The sequence below is a fragment of the Paramisgurnus dabryanus genome, chromosome 1, assembly GCF_030506205.2.
Source record: "Paramisgurnus dabryanus chromosome 1, PD_genome_1.1, whole genome shotgun sequence".
Lineage (NCBI taxonomy): Eukaryota > Metazoa > Chordata > Actinopteri > Cypriniformes > Cobitidae > Paramisgurnus > Paramisgurnus dabryanus.
In genome coordinates, this window is record NC_133337.1 from 46,477,226 (window position 1) to 46,499,234 (window position 22,009).

A 22,009-nucleotide genomic window follows, 5' to 3' on the forward strand; every position below is an offset into this window, starting at 1 on the left:
GTGTGGAACAAACACCCTGAACAGCTGTCAAATGCGTTTTGGAGAACACCTCTTCAGACAGACACAAAAATATAAACAGTTATTAAGACTGTCAGCATCTATTCCCAAAGACAGAAAAACTGACACCATCTCTCGCCTCTTCCCAACAGTCCCTCATAAACACATTCATTGAGACAAACAAAAGACAAGCAGGTAATAATTCCATCGCAAGAATATAAATCAACAGCCACACAGCATTAAGACTCAAAATCAATTTCAATCTTCATGCTTTTAGCTTCCCTTCCGCCATAAAATCTCCATGGTGATGAATCAATCAATCTGCCCTCTTACGCGTCTTCCATCTCTGGGATATCGTATTAAGATTTAGCCGAGATCGGATGCGTCCTGCCGGCTTTTCTTATTCTAGCCGAGTCTCGGAAGTGGACGTGGAGAGACACTTAAAAAGTAATTTCTTTACATCCTTGTTTGAATTAGGACATTAGGTAGATTGGCTTGAGTTTTTCGATTGATAGTGTGATGTGTCCACCTCATGCCCAGAGGGAACTGTTGGAAATCAGCAGTCAATCAAGTCTATTCAAGCCATCAGCTCAATGTAATCAGACTTAATGATTTAGAGAGGGGAAAAGAGAGAATAGAAATTAGAGAAGCAGAGAAGAAAATTACCAAAGAAAGAAGAGAGAGAGAGAAGACAAAATAGTCAAAAAACTAGTAAGCTTGCTAACTGACTAGCATTTAAGGCTTTATAATTATGTCTAACAAGTTAGCTGCTATGTAGGTGTCCACTACATTTAGTTTTACTGTATGGTCTGCTGCATGTCAAGTAACATCATGATTTTCTCACAATCATATAAAGGTTTAAACAATATCTGAGAATGAATTGAAAATGAATAAGAGAGAGTTTGTTTCAAGTAATTAGGTCTCTTCCTTTATTCCACAGTGAGCAATATGATCCTTGGCGTTTTGTCAGGAATGATGTCAGAGCAAGCGCCTTTGTGTTTGTGAATGTCATGCACCGATCGAGCACTCAGATTTTGTCTCAATGAGAATAAACAAACTCTGACACAAATGTAATTCTTTGTGGTCAGATGCAATGAATACAGTGCCAAAGGACAAAAAGAATTGGATAAAGGAAAATAGGAAATTGAAGTACACAGTTCATAAATCCTCTATGGCAATGGACTTATTAGGAAAGATAAACCACAGAGAGAAGGATGGTGAATTTACATTGTGAAACAAAGGCTTGCAGCGACTTTTTTAATCTAAAAGTCTTGCATGATGTGAATTAAGGGAAGGGGGTTAAAGAGGGGGTGTGCTTACGACTTAAACCCTCCAAAAAGAAGTCAAAAGTAAGGACCGTTTAAAATGAATATATTGGTAATCCGAGGCCTTTAGTTTATGCTAAATGTTGGATGCAGCACAATGATGGTGGTTGAGGTGAATCCCCCTTTCATATGTAAAGCGATTGAGTGCTGCAGAAAAGCACTATATAAATGTTTATGCATGTTAGCTTTTAAGCCATTAATATGCTAGTGTAATACTAATAAAATGAATTGATCAAGTAAACAAACCAAAAATATTTATATCTCATCTTGGACTACTAGGGTTGCAAAATTCCAGGAATTTTCAAGACTGGAAACTTTCCATGGGAATTAATGAGAATCTATAGGATTTAAATGGGACTAAATGGGAATGCCTGGAAAATAATAGGAATAAACTGGGAATTCTTCAAAAATTTTATTACCTTGCATGCATGCCTGCGTTTGACCAAACAAAATGTTTATTTATGTTTGTATATGATAAAGTTTATATAAATTTCCAAATAATTCCCATAAATTCACTGAAAAAAAAGATTAATTCAATTTACAAATTTTTTTTAAGGTAAGTGGTTGCAATCAATTTATTTAAGCTACATTTAAAATAAAATAAAAAAAAAACTTTTGTTTAAATGTAGCTTAAATAAATTGATTGCAACCACTTACCTTAAAAAAATTAATAAATTGAACAAATCATTTTTTTCAGTGTTTCTGTAAATTCTCATAAATTCCCATTAAGTTTCCAATTTGGAATATGTCCAAAATTCCACAAAGTAAGTATCATGGAAAGTTTTTTGGAAATGTACACAAAACTTTCTGCCCCTTTGCAATCCTATGTACTACATATACACTGAGAAAATGATTCATTAAATTTTTTTAAGGTAAGTGGTTGCAATCAATTTATGTACATTTAAACAAAAAAATAGTAAAAAAATAAACTTTTGTTTAAATGTAAATTACCGTAAATGCAACCACTTACCTTATGAATTTTTTTTTAGGGGCTGTTTACACTTGGTATTAAGATGTGTTTTCATCGATCGGATCACAAGTGGACGAGAGAGACACATTGCGTTTACACCTGGTATTTAAATCCGTCTCTTTTGTCCACTTTCGACCGCATCTGTCCTGAATACTGTGAGGGGGTGGTCTGTGAGACGGGGGGCGAGTCTCTCTGCTGTCATTCAAACGCGAGCGGGAGTAATTATGAGTTTATATGGACGCAAACTTATATTATGTCAGAGCCCGCTGCTTGTTTAGCAAGTATACATGCTGCACAGTGTTTTGTACGTTTATTTGTTGGAGCTTTCTCTGAATTTTCAGCGCAATTGATGAAATAGGATCGCGCAACTTTCACGCTTTCAAAACGAAACTACGGAGAACACCCCGCAGTAGTTTTATCAATGAAAGGCTAAAAATAACGCTGTTCACCGTATGTTCACGGCAGAAGTCAAAAAAGACGTAAAATTAGTGTTTAATACCTCAGATTAGATAAATGGGCGGAGAGAAGGCGGTCGCATTTGGCTGTTCGAACGCATTCAACCACATTGCGTTCCGCAACCCCAAAGCGATCCGATCGAAAGTGGTTTCGACTACCTCTGAATGTGGTTGAAAGTGGTCGAAAGTGGACGCGTTCAAAACGTTTTGAACACCGTTTACACCTGGCATTAACGTCGTCCACTTGTGATCCGATCGACGAAAACGCATGTTAATGCCAAGTGTAAACAGCCTCTTAGTGTATTTCCATCTCTAAAAATCTCACTCCCCTTCCCAAAAAAATGGTCACAAGGATTGAAAAATCTATATTAAATTTTCTAAAAAAACAAAAAAACAAATGCTGCTGCCAACTTATAGCAACTTCAGCGCATGTGATACCACAAGAAACGTCAAAAAGGGCCGTTCATTTTTTTGGTCGCATCTAAAGTGTTGCAGTTATTGTCAAAATGTCAAGCGTTAGTGGCAACATAAGATCTCTGGAGCACAAATACATTAACACGATCAAACTGCAATTCTTCAAATCCTTTTTTGCTTCTGAAAAAACCCTGAACCACCTCTAACAACCCACAGCTACAAAATGCACCTCTGGGTGACAAAATAACATCAACTTTCCAGCCATTCAAATTTAAATGTTATCTTTGGTTAAATCTTTAGGGGTTAGAAGTAGTATTTTATTGCCCCTTGGAAAGCCAGCCCAGTCTCCTGAAGATGCATACAAATAGCACGAAGTGTAAAACTCGTGCAATACATACGCCAATTTCCACTTTGGCGTGCATATGATACGCCAGTCCTTCCCATTCACTTAAACGGTGCATCTTTTTTTGTCGTTTTATTTATTGGTTTCTCAATTTTTTTGCTATTTTTTTACAATTTTCGCTTGGGTTTAGGGTTAGAACAACTTTTTGTTATATAAAAATGACATCCTAACCCAAATTCCCAACTCTAGCCCCAACTCCAAGCGACCATGGCTTAAATATGGACAAAAACATGGAGAAACCTGTATATTAAATTACCTCATTAAGCAAATCTAAAATCTAACCCTAAACCCAAGCGAAAATGGTTTAAAAAACAGAAAAAAAATTGAGAAACCAATAAATAAAACGACAAAAAAAGATGCACCGTTTAAGTGCTTTAAAACAAGTAAAAAGTAGTAAAGAAGGATCATAGGCATGAAACAACATTGATTCTGTAGTTTCAAAAAGTTTCTTCTAAAATGTCTTGTTTGAACATGAAGATCATGGGCTGTTTTTGACTTTTCTACCCACTATCAATGCCTCTGTATTTAAATAAAACGATTTCCTTTAAAGAGAACCCCGACTTTGAAGACTTATGTCTTGTTTTAATACTTTAAATTTGCCCTCAACTACTAAAATTCATTGACAGAAACACATTAAAGGAAAACAGCACCGTTTTTCAATATTTTACTATGTTCTTACCTCAACTTAGACAAATTAATACATACCTATCTTTTTTCAGTCTGTGCACTTAATCTTTCTACAAACTGTTGTGAATGTGTTAGCATTTAGCCTAGCCCCATTCATTCCTTAGGATCCAAACAGGGATGAATTTAGAAACCACCAAACACTTCCATGTTTTCCCTATTTAAAGACTGTTGCATGAGTAGTTACACGAGTAAGTATGGTGAAACAAAATAAAATGTAGCGAGTTTTTAAGCAGATAAAAAAATAAGAACTATATTGTATGGCGGAAGAGCACTTAAGTTTGATGCACTTTGACCTCGGCGCGCAGTAACAACACTTCTGACTACTTCGCTTCTCGCTTAAACTTCTGTCAATATTACTGCGCCCAAGGTCGAAGTTGTTAAAAATTTATTCAGAAGATATTTTGGTATCACTTTACAATAAGGTTGTATCAGTTAACATTAGTAAATGCATTAAGTAACATTAACAAATAATGAACAACATAGTATTTTAACATGTAGTAAGTAAGGGATAATGTTGTTATCGCAGAAACACAGCGGATGGGCTTGTTTAAATTCAGGGATATCAAACCAGCTCAGGGTTGGTTTGATATCCCTGATCAAGACCAATTAGTCACCTTTTCATTAAGACAACCCACCAACAAGTTTTACACGTCCCTCTTGCAGACTTCCTATAAGCCACATGCCAAGAATCGTGCTGTTACCTATAAAGGCTACTCCATTATACAGTGCTGATTACCCAACAGTGAAATTTGACAGGCTGATCTATATGCAATTGACAGATACTCAAAGGAACATCAGGGGACTTCAGTGCCTCTACTATTTTTTATTCGCCTACCCTCCCAGAGCGATCTGCTCAATAGTATCTACCTATTTCTGAGCACATTTATAAAAGTTATGACTTGATAAATAAATAACAATATAACTTGTGCACACCAAAGCGTTTACGCCGGCGGCCTGCATATATTTTCAATTGTTTTCAATTGAAGCCCTGCACTATTCAAAAAAGCCAGCAGCTGGCGGGTTTTGACCATGGTCAGTGCAGAGCGCAGAGAGTTGAAAAATATTCAACTTTGGGTGAAAATCTCAGTTCGTCAATGTCTTGTCTTAATTGGCCGTCCAATCACAGTGGAGGATGGGCGGGACAAATATCACACCAACCAACTGGTGCATTGTTCAACGACTAATAAACAAAGCAGAAGTATCATAGCAACCAAGGCACTCAGCTGAAAGTGCTGGCAGGCACCCACAGTCGGCTTCCGCCTGGCGTTTTCAGTCGTGTTTTAACGCTTTGGTGTGCATGCCCCTTAACGTTTAAAAAGTGCTTAAATAAAGAGCTCTCTTTTGTGGTAAAAGTGACAGATGAAGTGCAATATAAGTCATAGTTACGTCCCTATTGTGTCAGAGTAAGGCACTGTCAATTATATTGCCTGGACAAGACCGCATACAGAAGTTTTAAGATGAATTTCATTCCTGTTTCCTTGCAAATGCTGTAAAAATCCAAATTCAAGACCTGTTTGCACCAACACCTGCACTTTGTGCAACCACTTTCATTTTCACACAATTCCTCTGATAAATGTCAGCCTCAACACCTCAGTATACTCACATCAGAGCGCTGGATGACAAAGAGACGCAGGCGAGTTCCTGAAGCAGCCGTGAGAGGTGACAGAACAAAGAGCAGACGCTTTCCACCGCTGTCATGTTGAATCAGAGGAGATGTGGGTTTGGACAATCTCAACAGCTCCCTGTAAAGAAGGTGGACAGCAGCAGATTCAGAGGGCGTTTTCTTTTGCCACATCTACAGAAAGAGTCTTTCTTTTCTGTTCCTCTCCCAGACTTTGTCAGTATGAATTATATTACAGCATACTTTTTTATATGCAAGCACTTGGCAGACCCTTTTATCCACATGTGATCAGTATGCGACGCATGTTACCTGAGGATCGAACCCATGACATTCGCACAGCTAACGTAATGCTTTACCAGGTACAGAAACACCAAGCAACACAGTATACTGTTAAAATATCAACAGTGTCGTCTTGACGGGCCACCACGCAATGCGTTAAAATCTGGGTAAACACACAGGGGTGGTTTAATCTTTTAATCTTAAACCTTGTCTGGATAACCACCCCACAGTGTATTTGTAATAGACTGCCCTCCTGTGCAATGCAGGCTATAAAAACAAATATGACCATAATATAATTGCCTGAAAATACCTTGCGGGTAGTGGCCCCATGACAGGGCAGCAAGGGTGTCCCAAAAAGAGATCATAATCTTATGTGACAATCAAGTAGTCCAGTTTGCTTCATGTGAATGTGATTCAGATTTTTTGGCTTTATTTTGTACTAAATGTCAAATTAACTTTACAGTTAAATATGGTGACAAATAGGGATTTTGGAATACGAGTACGAGTACTTGCATTTCAGTACTTGGCAATACCGATACCGAGTACTTAATAAAAAAACATGATTTAAATTTACAGGTAACAGTTTTAGTCATATAATTTAACAAAAAAACAAAGGACTAGTTTTCCAGTTTGTTGTAAACTCTGCCTCTTTGGACAACACAAGAAGCATTAACCCCTAACATGCCGCTCAAACATAGACATTTCTCAGACCGTGGTATCGATTCCAGGTATCGGGGGACTTTTAACGAGTACGAGTACTTTAGAAAATGTGGTATCGAGGCCGATACCCGGTACCAGTATGTGCCTTAAACTGTGCCTTTCCCCTAAAACAAAATAGCAAAATACACCCCTCCACCTCCTTCCCCACAATCAAAAGGGTGAAGGGTGTGTTTATTAACACAAGCACATAGAGTCCTGAGTCAAACACCTCATAAATCTGTCCTCCTTACTGTCTGGTTACTATCCAAACATACCATGAACATGGTATTGATCTCAGGCTCTGCTTCAGGCCCGTTTCTGCAGGACGGGGATAACAGGGACAGTTTTTCCATTATAAAATATATATATATATATATATATATATATATATATATAAATATATATATATATAAATAGCAATATATATATATATATATATATATATATATATATATATATATATATATATATATATATATATATATTCATTACCATCAAACTCATTAGTAGAATAATCATTATGATCATCATCGCCATGGCAACCATATATAACTCCTAAGCATTGTCATCCCAAAACGTACAAATCAAATGACTCATTCATTATGAATCATGTTGACTCATATCACAAAAAATTGTACCATTGACTAAAACTGTATGAGTTAAAAATAAAACATCAAAAGCAAGATTTTTCATTTAATTCAAATACTATTTAAAAATCCACTTTTTATGTGTAAGCATGTCACTTGGGAATCAAACCCACAATCACCTGCTGGTTGGCAGTCAAGCTACAATAACCAATTAAAAATAAAATACATGAAAATGAAAATGATATATTTTGGGGAATTTAAAATCTATGTTTTGTATCTATATGGGGGTGGGTGCTGGATTACTAACACATTATAGGAGTCATGGGAACAAGTGTTAAGTCTGTCGCTATGACAACACAGAAAATAGCACTTGAACACCACAGCTGAATGAATTCAATGTCTTTAAGGCAAAATCTGACATTTCACTCCACGGAAAGTGATGCTGTTACAGTCTGACACAGCTGGAATCCACTCATTAAATTCTCCTTCATTCTCTAGACTTTTTTTTCGGAATTCAGTCAATTTTATGTTAAATGGATGTCATGTTTTAAAATCACCCCTGAACCGAAGCCATCACATCCAGAGATTTTCAAAGGCAATTTCTCTGAATGATAATTAAGGACACCATGGCTGAAATGGCAACCAGTTAGAGATAATTTTTTTTAATGATTGTATTTAACTGAGATCTTTCACAGGAATTGTGACTGAAAATATGCTAAAGTGTGAATTCCTGTTTTCAAACAAAACAAGGACCTTAAAAATACTAAGGATGCACTCACACTATCTGAACCAAACCGTGCCACAGCGCCCCCTCCCTACTCCCCCAAAAGCACACAGTCAAGGTCTTGACACACCGGGACGTTTTTCGTGCGCGTTTATCGTCGGCGTTTAACGTGACGTTTTTTTGCTTTCACACCCAGACGATTTTTACTGGCGCTGAGCCGAGTGAGGTGCAAATTCACCCCTGGACGTTAGATGGCGCTTAATACAAAACAGATTTATGCCGGTACACAAGGGGCGCAGCGAAACTTTATGCTTTTGTTCTGACACTCACTTGTCACACAGAAGAAGAAAGCCACACGCTAGTCAATAACAAGTCATATGCTTGCTTTTAACAAAACATGGATATTACTAGTAGCAGCAACTATACAAAGACTACTTCAACTCACCATCAGGACTCACCATCAGCTACTTGACAGTATGATCATGTGAAATATGATCTTCTCAGATAAAAGCAAACTGTGCATTCGTGTTATAGTCATTATAATTGCCATTTTGAAAACCTAGTGTTTATAATATATATATATATATATATATATATATATATATATATATATATATATATATATATATATATATATATATATATATATATATATATATATATATATATATATATATATATATATATATATATATATATATATTCTTTGTACAAACAATATCTCCGTGAACTTAAATACATTTGTTAAATCAAATCTATTTGATCAAATAATTCGATTCTATTATCAGCACTCTCCACATAAAATTAACTATTTTGATAGAACACGTTATATCAAAATTAAAGCTCTTTCACAAAATATAAGGTAATGGGTGATCCGATGTGTGTATTTTTAACTAATCTTTTACAAGCACTTTCTCTTGTTAACAATTTTCTCACATTTCCTCCCAAATGTATTGTATTTTGTGATTTGGCTAAAGAAGTAGGTATGTAGTTATTACAATAAGAGGTCAACAATACTGATGTACAAATATATGCATAGTGTCAAAATGGCACGTTATTTACAATTCGTTTTTAATCCAACATTTATTTTTGTGAATGAACTGCAGTTTGCAATAACAATCAGAGACATGACAGTAAAATCAAATAAAACAGGAGTCAAAAATGTTGGTCCAGAAAAGTCACAATGACTTTAGTGCGACTGAACGGTAGTGCAAATCAACATTTAGAAATTAGACATTTTCAAATGAATTTCTTAAATGTATAATCACTTAAAATACATAAGTAAAATGGTATATAATAAACATTAATTTGTGTGAACAAGAACTGGCAGAGCTGTAGAGCAAAAAAGTCACAATGATAGAAGTCTAAGTGAACTGTAGTGCAAATAAACATATGTATGAAATGTACATGTTCAATTGTATTTCTTGAATGTATAAACATAAAAAAAACTAAATAAAATGGTATATAATAAACATCTATAGGTGTGACGAAAAACTGGCAGAGCGCTCCTTCTGTGCTCCTCTTTCTTCTGTGCACTGCTTTAAATTTTTTCCCTTTAGCATCTTTTAATAAGAGGGACCTCTCCAGAGGTTTGTCTCGGACTGTTTTCTTTTGTTTAGATTGGACCTTGTCACGGCTGGTGCTGGATGATCCTGAAGACGTGCTTGCTGGGGCCTCCTCACTTTTGCTCACAACATTTTTAGCAGAAATATTGCTGTGAACACTGTAAAGATAAATGTAGTTTTCATCAGAATCAATCTTTCACACTGAGGGCCATGCCACGATATCCATGAGGTCAATATTTGATTACAAATGTAATTTAGATTCATGGTATTTCATCTGACTAAACAAACTAGGTTACCTATACACAGAACACAAATTAACCTCCTAAAACCCGACCTTTGGTTTGGCTTGCATTTTAGATTTCTTCCAGTTACTTTGGGGTTAGGAAGAAGCAATGAATATAATAACCAAATATTTTTCTTTGAACATGAAGCCGTGTAATTGTCCACGTTTGTGTACAACAGGTTCCAGGTACACACAAAGTATTATGGTGCAAACAACAAAACGTGATATCACACGGTGTACAGGGAACATGCATGGTATGAAGTTAATCACTGTTCAATGTCAGTGCATTACATATCATAATGTAATGCACCAATATTCATTTTTATTACTTGCAGTTATAATGTAAATTTGCACTACTGGTCCGTTCAATACACTACTGGACTGTCTATTACATACTCCCTGTTCATTTGCACTGCTGGACTACTTGAATTGCATCGTTTACACCCCTGTACTATGTAATGAATATTAGAATAACAATTTACTGCACAATAACTTATGCCATTGCACTCTTAACTGACAAGTTACAATCCAAATTCATTCATGCACTACCTATTAATTTCACTCCTGTTCTGTATAGTTTAATTATGTACATATCCATTTGTAAATTTCTGTATATTATGTTCATAGTACCACCCACAGTAAATTGTTTCATCGTATTACATAATCCTGCACCTATGCAAATACTGATATCCTGCACTTTTTATACTGCTTTTGCACTTCTGGTTGGACCTAACGTTAAACTGCATTTTGTTGCCTTGTACTTGTGTAATGACAATAAAGTTGAATCTAATCTAATCATATAGCCCACACAGCTATGTATTGTTATGTTCTTATATATATCACGTTACCTTCGAAATTCAGTCGATGTTGTGAGGAACTCCGACACCTTCATAAACCTCCACAGCCTCGATGCTTCCTTGTGTGTTTACCTGTTCCACGTGCTCCGCAAGACCATTTTGTGCTTGAGCGCCACCAAGTCGTGTTTTACTGGAACTTCAGCAGCGCCAGGCACGTGAACAAAAGCGCCAATCTCATTGGTCGGCCAACTTTTAACGCGCCGCGTCAAACCAAAAAAACGTGTCCCACGCGTTTTTCTGAAAATGACGCATTTGCGCCTCGCGCTTTTCGCGTGGGTGTGCGCACTCACATTGGCACTCGTTCTTGAGTCACGAGACGTTAAACGTCGACGATAAACGCGCACGAAAAACGTCCCGGTGTGTAAAGACCTTCACACTGTACTTTTATCAATCCAAGCCCGGGTGGGCTTTCGTCATAAGCATGCAATTGTTTTAAACAAAGCTGGAAGTAAAGCGCTCTCTTAACTCTGGAACCTATCGTAATGTTAAGTCTGTTTTTTTATTCTGAGTCGTTTGGTGCACGATGACACACAGCCCTTTCACGTGCCATCGTATTGCTTAGTTGGTCTGTTGCGTGTGCAGCTCAGACATTCACGTAACCCTACTGTGCTTATCAGAAGGTTTTTACGAAGGCAGATGAAGGTGAGTGGTCGAGCAATTAACGTCTCTAATTTTGAATCGCGCACGTTCTGCACCTGAGCCCAAGTGAACCGCGCTCGGGCACACCTCTGCAAGCCGCCCAGGGTGGCTGAGTCTGGGCGCGGTACAGAGCGATCACACTGGTTAAACCAACCAGGCTTTGGGGGTCAAACAGGGTTTGGATAGTGTGAGTGCGCCCTAAATTATTGACTTCATAATTCAGATACCGGGCAGCTGAAAACGGCTCCCTTGAATGCCATCAGGCAGTGCTGGAACGTTTGTCTAGTTGGATGAAACGCTAAAATATTCATGACAGGCTGATAGACTTGAATCCTATAGTAGTTTTGCCAGGCTTTCATTCATTTCTTTCAACATTAGAGGCCTACAGAGAAGAAATTACCTGAAAATGGATGGTTTCCTATTTAAAGGCAGACTATAAATTTGACTAGTTTTATACAATAGCAGCCTCAAAAATCATCTGTGAGATATACTGTATATAACCTTCTTTATTTCATGACTTACACAATTTATGTCTATATATAAAAGTAGGGCTGCAAAAATACATTGAAAAACTATTGGGATTACAATTACGGTACAACAATTACATGATCCCCAAAAGCCTCAATTGTGCATTTGTGCTCATTTCTCGGTTTTTCGATTTTTTTACTAGTGAGCTTAAAACATAAATACAACAATACTGCAGTAACATTCGCACTGTTTAGAAATATAATAGTAACCTAAATGTGAAAACTAGACCTAAAACCTACCGTATGTTCACGCATTATTATGTTTTGTTGTATTTGATTGTAGTACACAGTCATAATCTCACATCTCATGTTAAACGAAACAATTCAACTATTATTTCTCTTTAACTATTCATAATATTCTCCTATGATTGGTTCAAAATTTGATTACATTTTTTATTGATAATTTTGTCAATAATTTGGATAATGTATGCTATGACTGACTTCTTTTTTCCATTCTTTAAAAAAAATCTGTCAAAAACTAGTTTGCGAATCATACATGTCACGCTGTTCACCTTGCCAACAAGGACATCGCAAACTTTTTGTATAGGCTATTTACTGTACTGTTTGCTCAGACGGTTGTATTTCATTTGATTTCGTTGATTTGGGTGAAACTGATTTTTAAACATTGTTTTATTTCTGCATTAAAATGCCAGCATTCACAAACAGACAAAGATGTCCTTATGTATTAATTTCACCTCTTAGCTCTTTCTTTTAACTCAGTGCTGATGTAATACTACTACCATAATCACTTTCATGGCCAGACATCTTGAAACATATCCAAACATTTCATTTACCAATAGTATACTCAGCTAAAATTATTACAGTGGGATCAATCCACATTGCATCACTTTGTATTACTGTATCTCCATCAGAGTCAAGAAACAGAAAGCTCAAGATTTTAAGAACCCGTACCATCACTGTGTGTACTGACACAAGTACTGAAAGAAGAAACAGAAAGAAATGTTGGAAAGGAGAGCTGGTTGATTTTACCTCATGCCTGCTGTGCCTTGTTGGATCAAACAGGCCCAGATCTCCTGTGAGATTATTTTAAAGGGTGTGTGTGTAAATGAGGAGTGCCCAAGGCTTTATGGCATCTTCATAATCACAGCAGGAAAACCTAAAGTGTCCTAGTGCAGCTGGCATACCATTACTCTTTGGTGTTTCATTCCTACACTGTATGCATTGGCAAGAGAGCTTTAACCATCTGTTGTGACAGATATAGGATGATCTGTCATTTTTTACTGGCATCCAAGCAGCTGTCAAACTGCTTTTTAAATTGAGTGAACTACTAACAAACTGTACAGCTTTAAATTAAAAGTTAACCCTAAAACTGTAAACCCAAAAATTACATACTCATGCAGATGCTGTTACTACTTTAAAGTCGTCATGCAATCGATATTTTTTTACAAATTATTATCTGTGAGCTTTATTATAAAAAATAATGTGCCATCTTAATCTTTAACTCTTTCCTCGCCATTGACGTAAAACTCTGTGTATGTTTTGGTCATCCCTCTCAATCTGATCTCTAACAAAATTTCTTTACAAAATTTCAATTATCTCAACTTTTTGCTCAAAATTTTGCATTTTTGAAGGAAGCTACCCATATTTGAGAGGTGATAAAAAGATAACAAATGAAAATAGGATGAACATTTTTTGTTTTTGTTTTTAAAGCAGAAGGTCTGTTCTTTCATTAAATATATAAACAAACAATATATAAAAAAATTTCTGGAAGACATAAAACTTTTGTGAGAATCATAAAAATGCTGCAATTTGAACCACAAACCATGCAAACACACTGTTTTACAGCAAATACAAAAAATAAAGTTTTTAGCGATGTAATAGGTGCTCTTCAACTCTTTTCCCAACAGCTTTTTTAAAAAACGTTGCCAGGCAGCGCCAGCATTTTTATGATTTTCACAAAAGTTTAATGGCTTCCAGAAAATGTTCTATTTAAAAATATATAAACATACAATATGAAATGAAAGAACAGACCCTCTGCTTTAAAAAACTAAAACGTTTCATCCTATCTTCATAAGTTCTCTTTTTATCACCTCTCAAATATGTGTAGGTTTCTTCAAAAACACCAAATTTTGAGCAAAAACTTGAGAAAATTAATTTTTTTGTGAAGAACTTTTGATAGAGATCAGATGCAGAGCGATCCTTAAAACTTACACGGACATACACCTGTTTGCCCTAGGTGCGATGCTTCCAGGTTTTATAAGTTGCGGAAGTGTGTCAGCTGATTGATAATAGCGGTACTACGGAAAGCCGGAAATACTCGTCAATGGCAGGGAAGCACTTTTCTTAATTGACAAGTTAACTCGTCAATGGCAGGAAAGAGTTAAAAACGCTAATATCCTTCCTTTCTCAAAACAATCTTACTTAAGGTCACTAGGAATGGTGCAAGGGCCGGGAACAGTAAAAATTGCAGTAATTAACAACATAATCCAATTTCCAATTATCCAATTAGTACTCACTTAAATTTAATAATTTTTTGTCCAAAACTAGACTTATTTTCATGGGTCATTTTGCATGCATCTTGATTTAAGAATTTTTAGATATTTGTACTTAAACAAGACAAAAATACTAAGTAAGAAAGTCATTTTTGTGATGCAGTAGGTTATTTACACCCAGTGGTTAAGCTCATCCATATTTTACCCAACCACAAGTTAAAAACAACCCAGTGTTCCTTTAAAGATTTCAGGATTATACGTCAATACAACGTTCAAGTCCACCGGGAAAACCAACTTGAAAGAAAACAGCCAAATCTCTTCCTGTCTTATGACGTTTTGTTTTCAACACATGCACGTTATCTTTAATATAGTCTGCTGGCTTTCCTTGAAGTGTTTCCTCAAGAGACAGATCCACTTCATCTGGTCCTTCTGAAAATCTAGCTCACCTGCTCAAAATACACACACTCTCTCTCTCTCTCTCATGTGTCAAACCTAAAACCCTGATGACAATTTGCCTTTACGTTACACTAGATCCTGATGTTTCCTGCATTTAGGTCATACTTACTGTACTGTAATCTAGCTGGGATTGATTTCTTCTCATATTGCTGCTAATTTACTCATGTGAATAAGGAAGGTACTGTTGACGATTTAGTAAATATGTCTTATAGTGTTCAACAGATCAAGCAAATGAACCAAGAGCGACAACTGCTTCGATGATGTTCGTGATTTGAAAATCAAGGGCCGCTTACTGCAGTAACAAATGACCTTTTGTGTCTCACAAACTCATCTAATGCGGACATCTAGGTAATTATAACTCATACCAACATTTAACACAGAGCTGTTTGTGTCCCGTGCCAATCTACTGAACGCCACAAAACACATCAGTACCGCCAATCTAACTTAACTGTGGCTAATAACAGCCGACTGTGGTAAACATGAAACAAGTCACGCTACCAAGATAACCGAACCTTTACCGCCAGGAAATGCTGTAAAGAACGCATCAGTCAAGCTTAAACATAGCTGAGACCACCTTTCAGTATTCACTATAAAACAGCAGTGATAGTTGCACTAATGTTTGGAAAGCTTTTGCGGGTGAAATCAATGAATTAGGCAGGCTAAGTTTAGCTCGCAGACCACAGGGTGATGTAAACAGTGCTGTGTACTGGGCCACAGGTTTACCTCTGCAAGCAGGGCGGTGATGTTAGCTGAGGTGAATGGTTTTGCGTTATACCAACACCCCTAAACATCTAATGGACCTCTGAAACCTGTAAACATGGAACAAATAACAAACGGGTACATGGGTCTTATATTCAGTGTAACACGAGTGAAAAAAGGCCAATGAGGAGAAACACAGTGTATGACCTTAAATGTTTAAAGATGAAGTCGTTTTCAACAAAATTGAGATGTGGCTAAGTAAGGGATAATGCAAGCAGGTTGTTATCGCAGAAATAAGCCCCGAAAGTGTGATCTTGTATTACACTGAAGGGGCTTATTTCTGCGATAACAAACTGATGCCGGTACATTATCATGCTTATTACAAGGCTATTTACCTCATAAGTAAGATAAGGATGTTTCAGTTGCACATTTTTAACTAATGCAGACCTTCCGCGAGGAACACCCACTTACTTTTGGTTTTAATGTAGGACGTTCAAATGTCACAAATACTATTTGGTTTAATCATTTGTAAATATAATGTCATATATAATATTTTTTGTAATATTAAACTGTACCTGTTAAAATGATTTGCAGCTGTGTGTTATTAGTTTTAGACAGTTGTTATCTCAGAATAACATACCTTGGAATGTCGTGACTGGCCAATCAGAATCAAGCATTTTAGAGTGCCATGTGATAAAAAAAATTATAATGCAGTTCATTACATAACCTTATTTAAATTTTGTTCAAATAAATATAGATTTGTTCAAACATAATACTGCCTTATATTCAGGAATATAAAGGAAATGGAGGGAATAATATTGGGAACTAAAGGGATTGTTCAGCCAAAAATGAAAATCATTTGTGAAAGTCATTAGGTTGTTCTAAACATGTATGAGTTTTTTTATTCTGTTGAATACAAAAAAAGATATTTTGATAAATGATAGTAAGCACAGAATTGACGGTACCCAATGACTTCCATAGTATTTGTTTTTCCTACAATTGAAGTCAATGGGTACAGTACTACATACAGTCAACTGTGTGCTTACCAACATTTACCAAAATATCTTCTTTTGTGAAAGTATATTTATATAGTATATATTTGAAGAGTTTGGTTCCCAAACGCAATAAATCCATTTTGACTAATTTCTGTAACAATGTGTTTCCTATACCAAGAAAGTGACAAGATGAAAACCACTATTTTCTGTTACAAACTTTCACATAGCATCTTTAGGTTATAATAACATTAAAAATTCTAATCCATAATTTGTTTTTTAAATATTTATTATAAAAACGGATTATTTTTTCAGAAAAATGCAATAAATCCATGACAATTGTTTTTTCTAAATGCTTAAAATCTATTTAATGAATATATAAATGAGCATTAATCTTTGCCATGTTTTGTATTTTGTATTCATTTAGTTGACTAGTGGAATACACTGATTAAAAAAGTAAACATTAATGGCATTAATGAAAACATTAATAATTTGAGTAAAGTTTTCATAAGAAACCTGGGGCCAACGTGTTAGCATTAAGGCTGTCGTGTGAGAATAGTCAACAGCCGGCATTTCCTTCGCCTGAGTTCCTCTCACGTGAATTATTCGATTTTGATGGCTTACGTTTCTTCCCCGCCACAGAAAACCACCACAGGTTTATAAATGCCATTAAAAATATTATTTTGTTTTTGTTTGTTTGTTAATCAAAGTACAAAGTAGATAAGGAAAATAAATTTTTTTTAATACTGACCAGATAATACTGATTTTGGTAACACATTTCTATGCCGTTTATCACGTTTTGAAACCAAATTCTTAATTTGTTATTTTCAATTTTTACAAATTTTAGTTTTGACTGACAGTTCAAAATGATTTTATAAAGCATTATCATATCACATATCGTATATCGCATTATTTAGCAAGATACTGCATGGCAACGTGAATAGCAATGTGCTACAAAAAAGTCTCAGAATAAATCTTTTTTATTAAATGAAGACAGCTTAAAATCAGCTAGACAGCATCTTAATTAGCTTAGGAAAGAGCAGGACCACAAACTGAGCTGTCTGTGCCGAGTGAAGGAGAACATATGGCTTTCCAAAATCCTCAAGAGGACATTATGACTAAATCTTTACATTCCCTTCAACTGTAGCAAACTCCCTTTTCGGAAGACTGGAAAAAACTGTGCCAGCTGATGCAAAAGTCCCAGATTCATAAGTTACACATTCCCTGCTCGTCTTTTAAATTCAAAGTATCTGTTTCTATTTTTGACTAAAGAGCTACAGAGCTCAGCAAAAGAGAACGAGTCATCCTTTCAGCTTAAAACCCAAAACGTTGCACGAGTACACCACACATGTATAATTCATGTTAGAGAAATTATAAATATAAAATGAAATATATATCACATGCGTTTTAGAAAGAAATAAGTTATAAAAGCTTTACAAATCATGGCAAGGTCTCCAAGAAAAAATGTGCATCGTTTCTCCAGCCTGTTACAGGAGATGTCAGAACTAAAGACTGACAGATGTGACAGTCCTTCTAGATCTTTCCAGACAGCTGTCTCACCTCCAGTCCAGGTTATATAAAGTCTGGAAAGAGAGCATGCTTCCTAAGGGACACACAGTGGTAGACAATCTCTTAGCGAGAAATGTTGGGAATCCAATTGGCCACTACATATGCTGGACTTATAGCAACTGAATGTGGGGAAATGTTCATAATCTAATCCAGTATGAACTCCATACTGTCTGTATATACAGTATGGAGCTTATATATGTGTGTGTAAATATGTGTATATATATACACACACACAATACATCGAAAATGTGTTTCTATATAATACACCTTTTTGACTTTTTCATCTCTTTGTGATTTCTCATGGCCTTAAAGAAAATCAGCTTTGTTACAATTCCAGGTGAACTGTATCAGGGGAAAATTTTAAGGCATCATGATATGTGCAGTTCTGATGCAAAGGCATTTTAATATTTTCTAACCATTCGCTTATGAGGTTACATTCCTGTTAAAATGCTGCCACAGAAGACAACAATCTAGACAGGAGGCGATGCACAAGGCCAGTGGTTTTCAAACAGGGGGCCGGGGCCCCCAGGGGGGCCGCAAGATGGTGCCAGGGGGGCCCCAGTTTTATGACATTTTATAAAATACATTCATTTATCATGAATTCTGTGTAATTAAACAGCACTACTAGGTATAATTTTATATGATTTGTTTAATTGAAATATTACATTTTAAAACTGTTTTTGTCATAAATTTTCTTTCGGGGGGCCAAGAAAAAATGCACTGTACACAAGGGGGGCCGCACGCTGAAAAAGTTTGGGTATCACTGCACTAGGCATTGGAACAGAGCTTACTCTAGATGTCAGGGATGCACCGATCCGACTTTTTCAGTCCTGATACCGATCCCGATGCCTGGGCTTTGTATATCTGTTGATACCGATCCGATACCATTGTTGAATTAATAATAAAATTGTTAATTGTGTAGAGTGCTTTCTGCTACATCTAGTATAATTTTATATTTAAAAACAAAAAATTTAAATGATTTACAAGTTACAAGAACATTAATTATTAATCAAATGGCAGTACTTAGTAGAACATATAATAGGCACGTTTGATCAAATAAATATGCTAAATATATTTTCATTAATTGCGCAAAACTGTCACAGTAAAAAAGCTTTAGTGTGCAGATGGTTATTTTGGGAATTATGCGCCTGACTGGAACTTTTATGCACATCCCGGGGCAGAATTGATGAACCTAAATCATCCTATAGGCTACGATTATGCCTTCATGTGCGCAGAATTGATGCTCTTGAAGCATCCTCTATAGGAATCCTCGCTCGATCGCAATGGATAGTTCATAACAAAGAGAATAAATTCACCCTTTGTGTTCAGCACATAGTGAATTGCATCCATCCAAAGGCTTACTGAGACTTTATAAAATCAGATTTTTAATAGCCTACAGTTATCATGTGTGTGCGTTTGTGAATTATGCGTTTCATCCGTTCGCTTCACCAGTGCGAGTAAGTTAGATTTTCTGTGAACTTAAATATCTTTAAATGTGCATTTGTTCCTTCACATGAAGTTATAGAGTATTACGAAGACTTTGAATATATAGTGCATATACAAACGTTTATGGTGCTTGCTTTTATAATACTGTGTCCTTTTAATAAACAACTTAAGGGTAACGCATAGTATCGGAAATTGGAACGGTCATGTTAGTCCGATATCCGATCCAGCAAAAAGGGCCCGGATCGCCCCGATACCCGATCCAGATATCAGATCGGTGCATAGATGTACAGTATTAAAAAAGCAAAGACAATCAAAACCCATAAAAAATTACAGTCAGCTTGTATGCTTTTTGTGTGTGCATCCACATACACAATAGACACAGCGTAGATAAAAAACATGCACTGGCTTGTCAGCTTGAATAGGCCGTAACACGCCACTAAAACTTGACTACATCCTTTTTGCCTTACTGTACCTCTGTGCCGTCTCCCCTGCTGAACACATCTCTCATCGGACCAGACTTATAACTCCAGACACATAGACTCATACAGTACACAGCTATAAAAAGTATTGTAAAGTATGATAAAAGTATGGCAACATGTAATTTTAAATCTTACAATGCTGATCTCTTTAAATGTGATCTTCATCTTCTTACAAAACTCATCAGATGCAGTCCTTAATAACTAGGATATAAAAAAATCCACACAGAATAATAATCCATGTGTTTGGTAAAACAAACTTTTGTGTCTCATCATAAATATATAATGGTGTATTTACGCAGATAGCACTATTTTGCTGTGCACATCTTGTAATGAAGATAATGACTCTGTTCAGCAGCATGCAATGAGAGACAAAACTCCATACACATAATGCAATCTTATGGACAAGAGTTTGATTCTTAAATATTTAAAGAAAATTTGTGTTTTTGGTTTTTAGTCCATGTCTAGCTTCTAGAAGCCGGCTTGAAGTTAGCATAGTCAGAAAAGATTACAAAATAATCCTTTAACAATAAAATTATTTGGTTTTTATAATTTTATAATGGCTAATCAAATGGCTTAATGATAACATCCTTCATGCTCATCAAGAGATCTTATGGGGGTCTTGCCTGATAAAATATACAGTACCTTGAAAATGTAAAAATACAAAAGATAAAAGCAAAGCACATTGTGTGCTGCTTTTGCTATTAAATAAAAAATAAATAAATAATAGTGCAACTGTTATTAGACAAAGATGAAACAAGCCTAAGCAATCTTCCCAGGTGGTATGTAATGATTTGTTGAAGGTGAAATCTTTAAAATGTCATGAAAGAGTACAGGATACTCGAAACAAAAGAGAGGAACACATAGAGTCCATTATCGCCCATATGCCAACATGATGGCTTTAGCATGTGTTCCATTACCCGAGTCTCCCGGTGGTGGAGGATATGTCCTTTCTGAAAAGCATTTTTACACGGAGCTATTTTTAATCTGCTGACGCTCAAACCCTTTCATTGTTTCTGCTGGGCAGAGAGAAAAAAAGCTGAGAAAATAGTTTGGATTTTTTTCACGATAATGACACATTTTTTTTAAATGAATCTCAAAATTAGCTTGAATTTCCTCTGAAAGTAAACGTGTGATACAGTACAATACTGATTTTGTCAGTAACTCGTTTTTTTATGCTGTTTATTGTTTTGAATCGCATTTTGGAACCAAACTCTTTATTTATACCTGCAATTAACAGAGCTGTTTCCAAACACTCTGGCCAAGTGGCTCTTAATACTGAGTCTGATGTGCTAAATGGTGAGGAATTAATTACATTTCTATCAGATGATGAATCTATTACACTAGAGGATGACTCCATTAACAGTAAAACATGCAGACGTCAAGAACAAATCCATTCCCAATGGATCCCACTTGAAGGCTACGTCCTATGTGGCAAAAAAAAAGTACTAAGGAAGAGATTTCACTTTTAGATGAAACCAACCTGTTTTTCCCAGTCTCAGAAAATGCCACTACATTATTGTGGCAGTATTTTTTTCCAAAGGCAAGCATTTTCTTGACAAAATTTAAAGATGTAGCTGCACATTGTTCCTGAACGTCTGCTACAAGCTCATACTGTATTTTAAATCATGTCTGTCAGATGCCACTGCTCAATATGTAAATGCACATTCATCTTGAGAATGACCTTGAGAATCTATTGGCTATAATGGAGAAACACAATACTGTATGATTTCTACAAACTGACACCAGCAGATGATGTGACAAAACAAGGGTGTTACACGAAGAAACAACGAATGCAAATAAATCAGTCTGATTTACTATTTTCTAGCTTTCCTCAGTAGGTTCCAATGTCTATTGTGTTCACTTACAGGATATCCCAAAGGAGG

At 36.0% G+C, this 22,009-nt stretch overlaps 1 protein-coding gene across 6 annotated transcripts in view; it reads right to left on the reverse strand.

The window, feature by feature from the left end:
* The window catches only part of ndst2b (N-deacetylase/N-sulfotransferase (heparan glucosaminyl) 2b), an 85,718-nt gene that overhangs the window by 26,535 nt on the left and 37,174 nt on the right, over positions 1-22,009 (reverse strand). For 3 of the 6 annotated variants that reach the window (XM_065262496.2, XM_065262498.2, XM_065262499.2), the window contains exon 2: positions 5,855-5,993. The exons of the other annotated variants lie outside the window; for them this stretch is intronic. The gene's annotated coding sequence lies outside the window, so the exon portion shown is untranslated. The remainder of the gene's footprint in view (positions 1-5,854; positions 5,994-22,009) is intronic. 6 annotated transcript variants of the gene reach the window in all.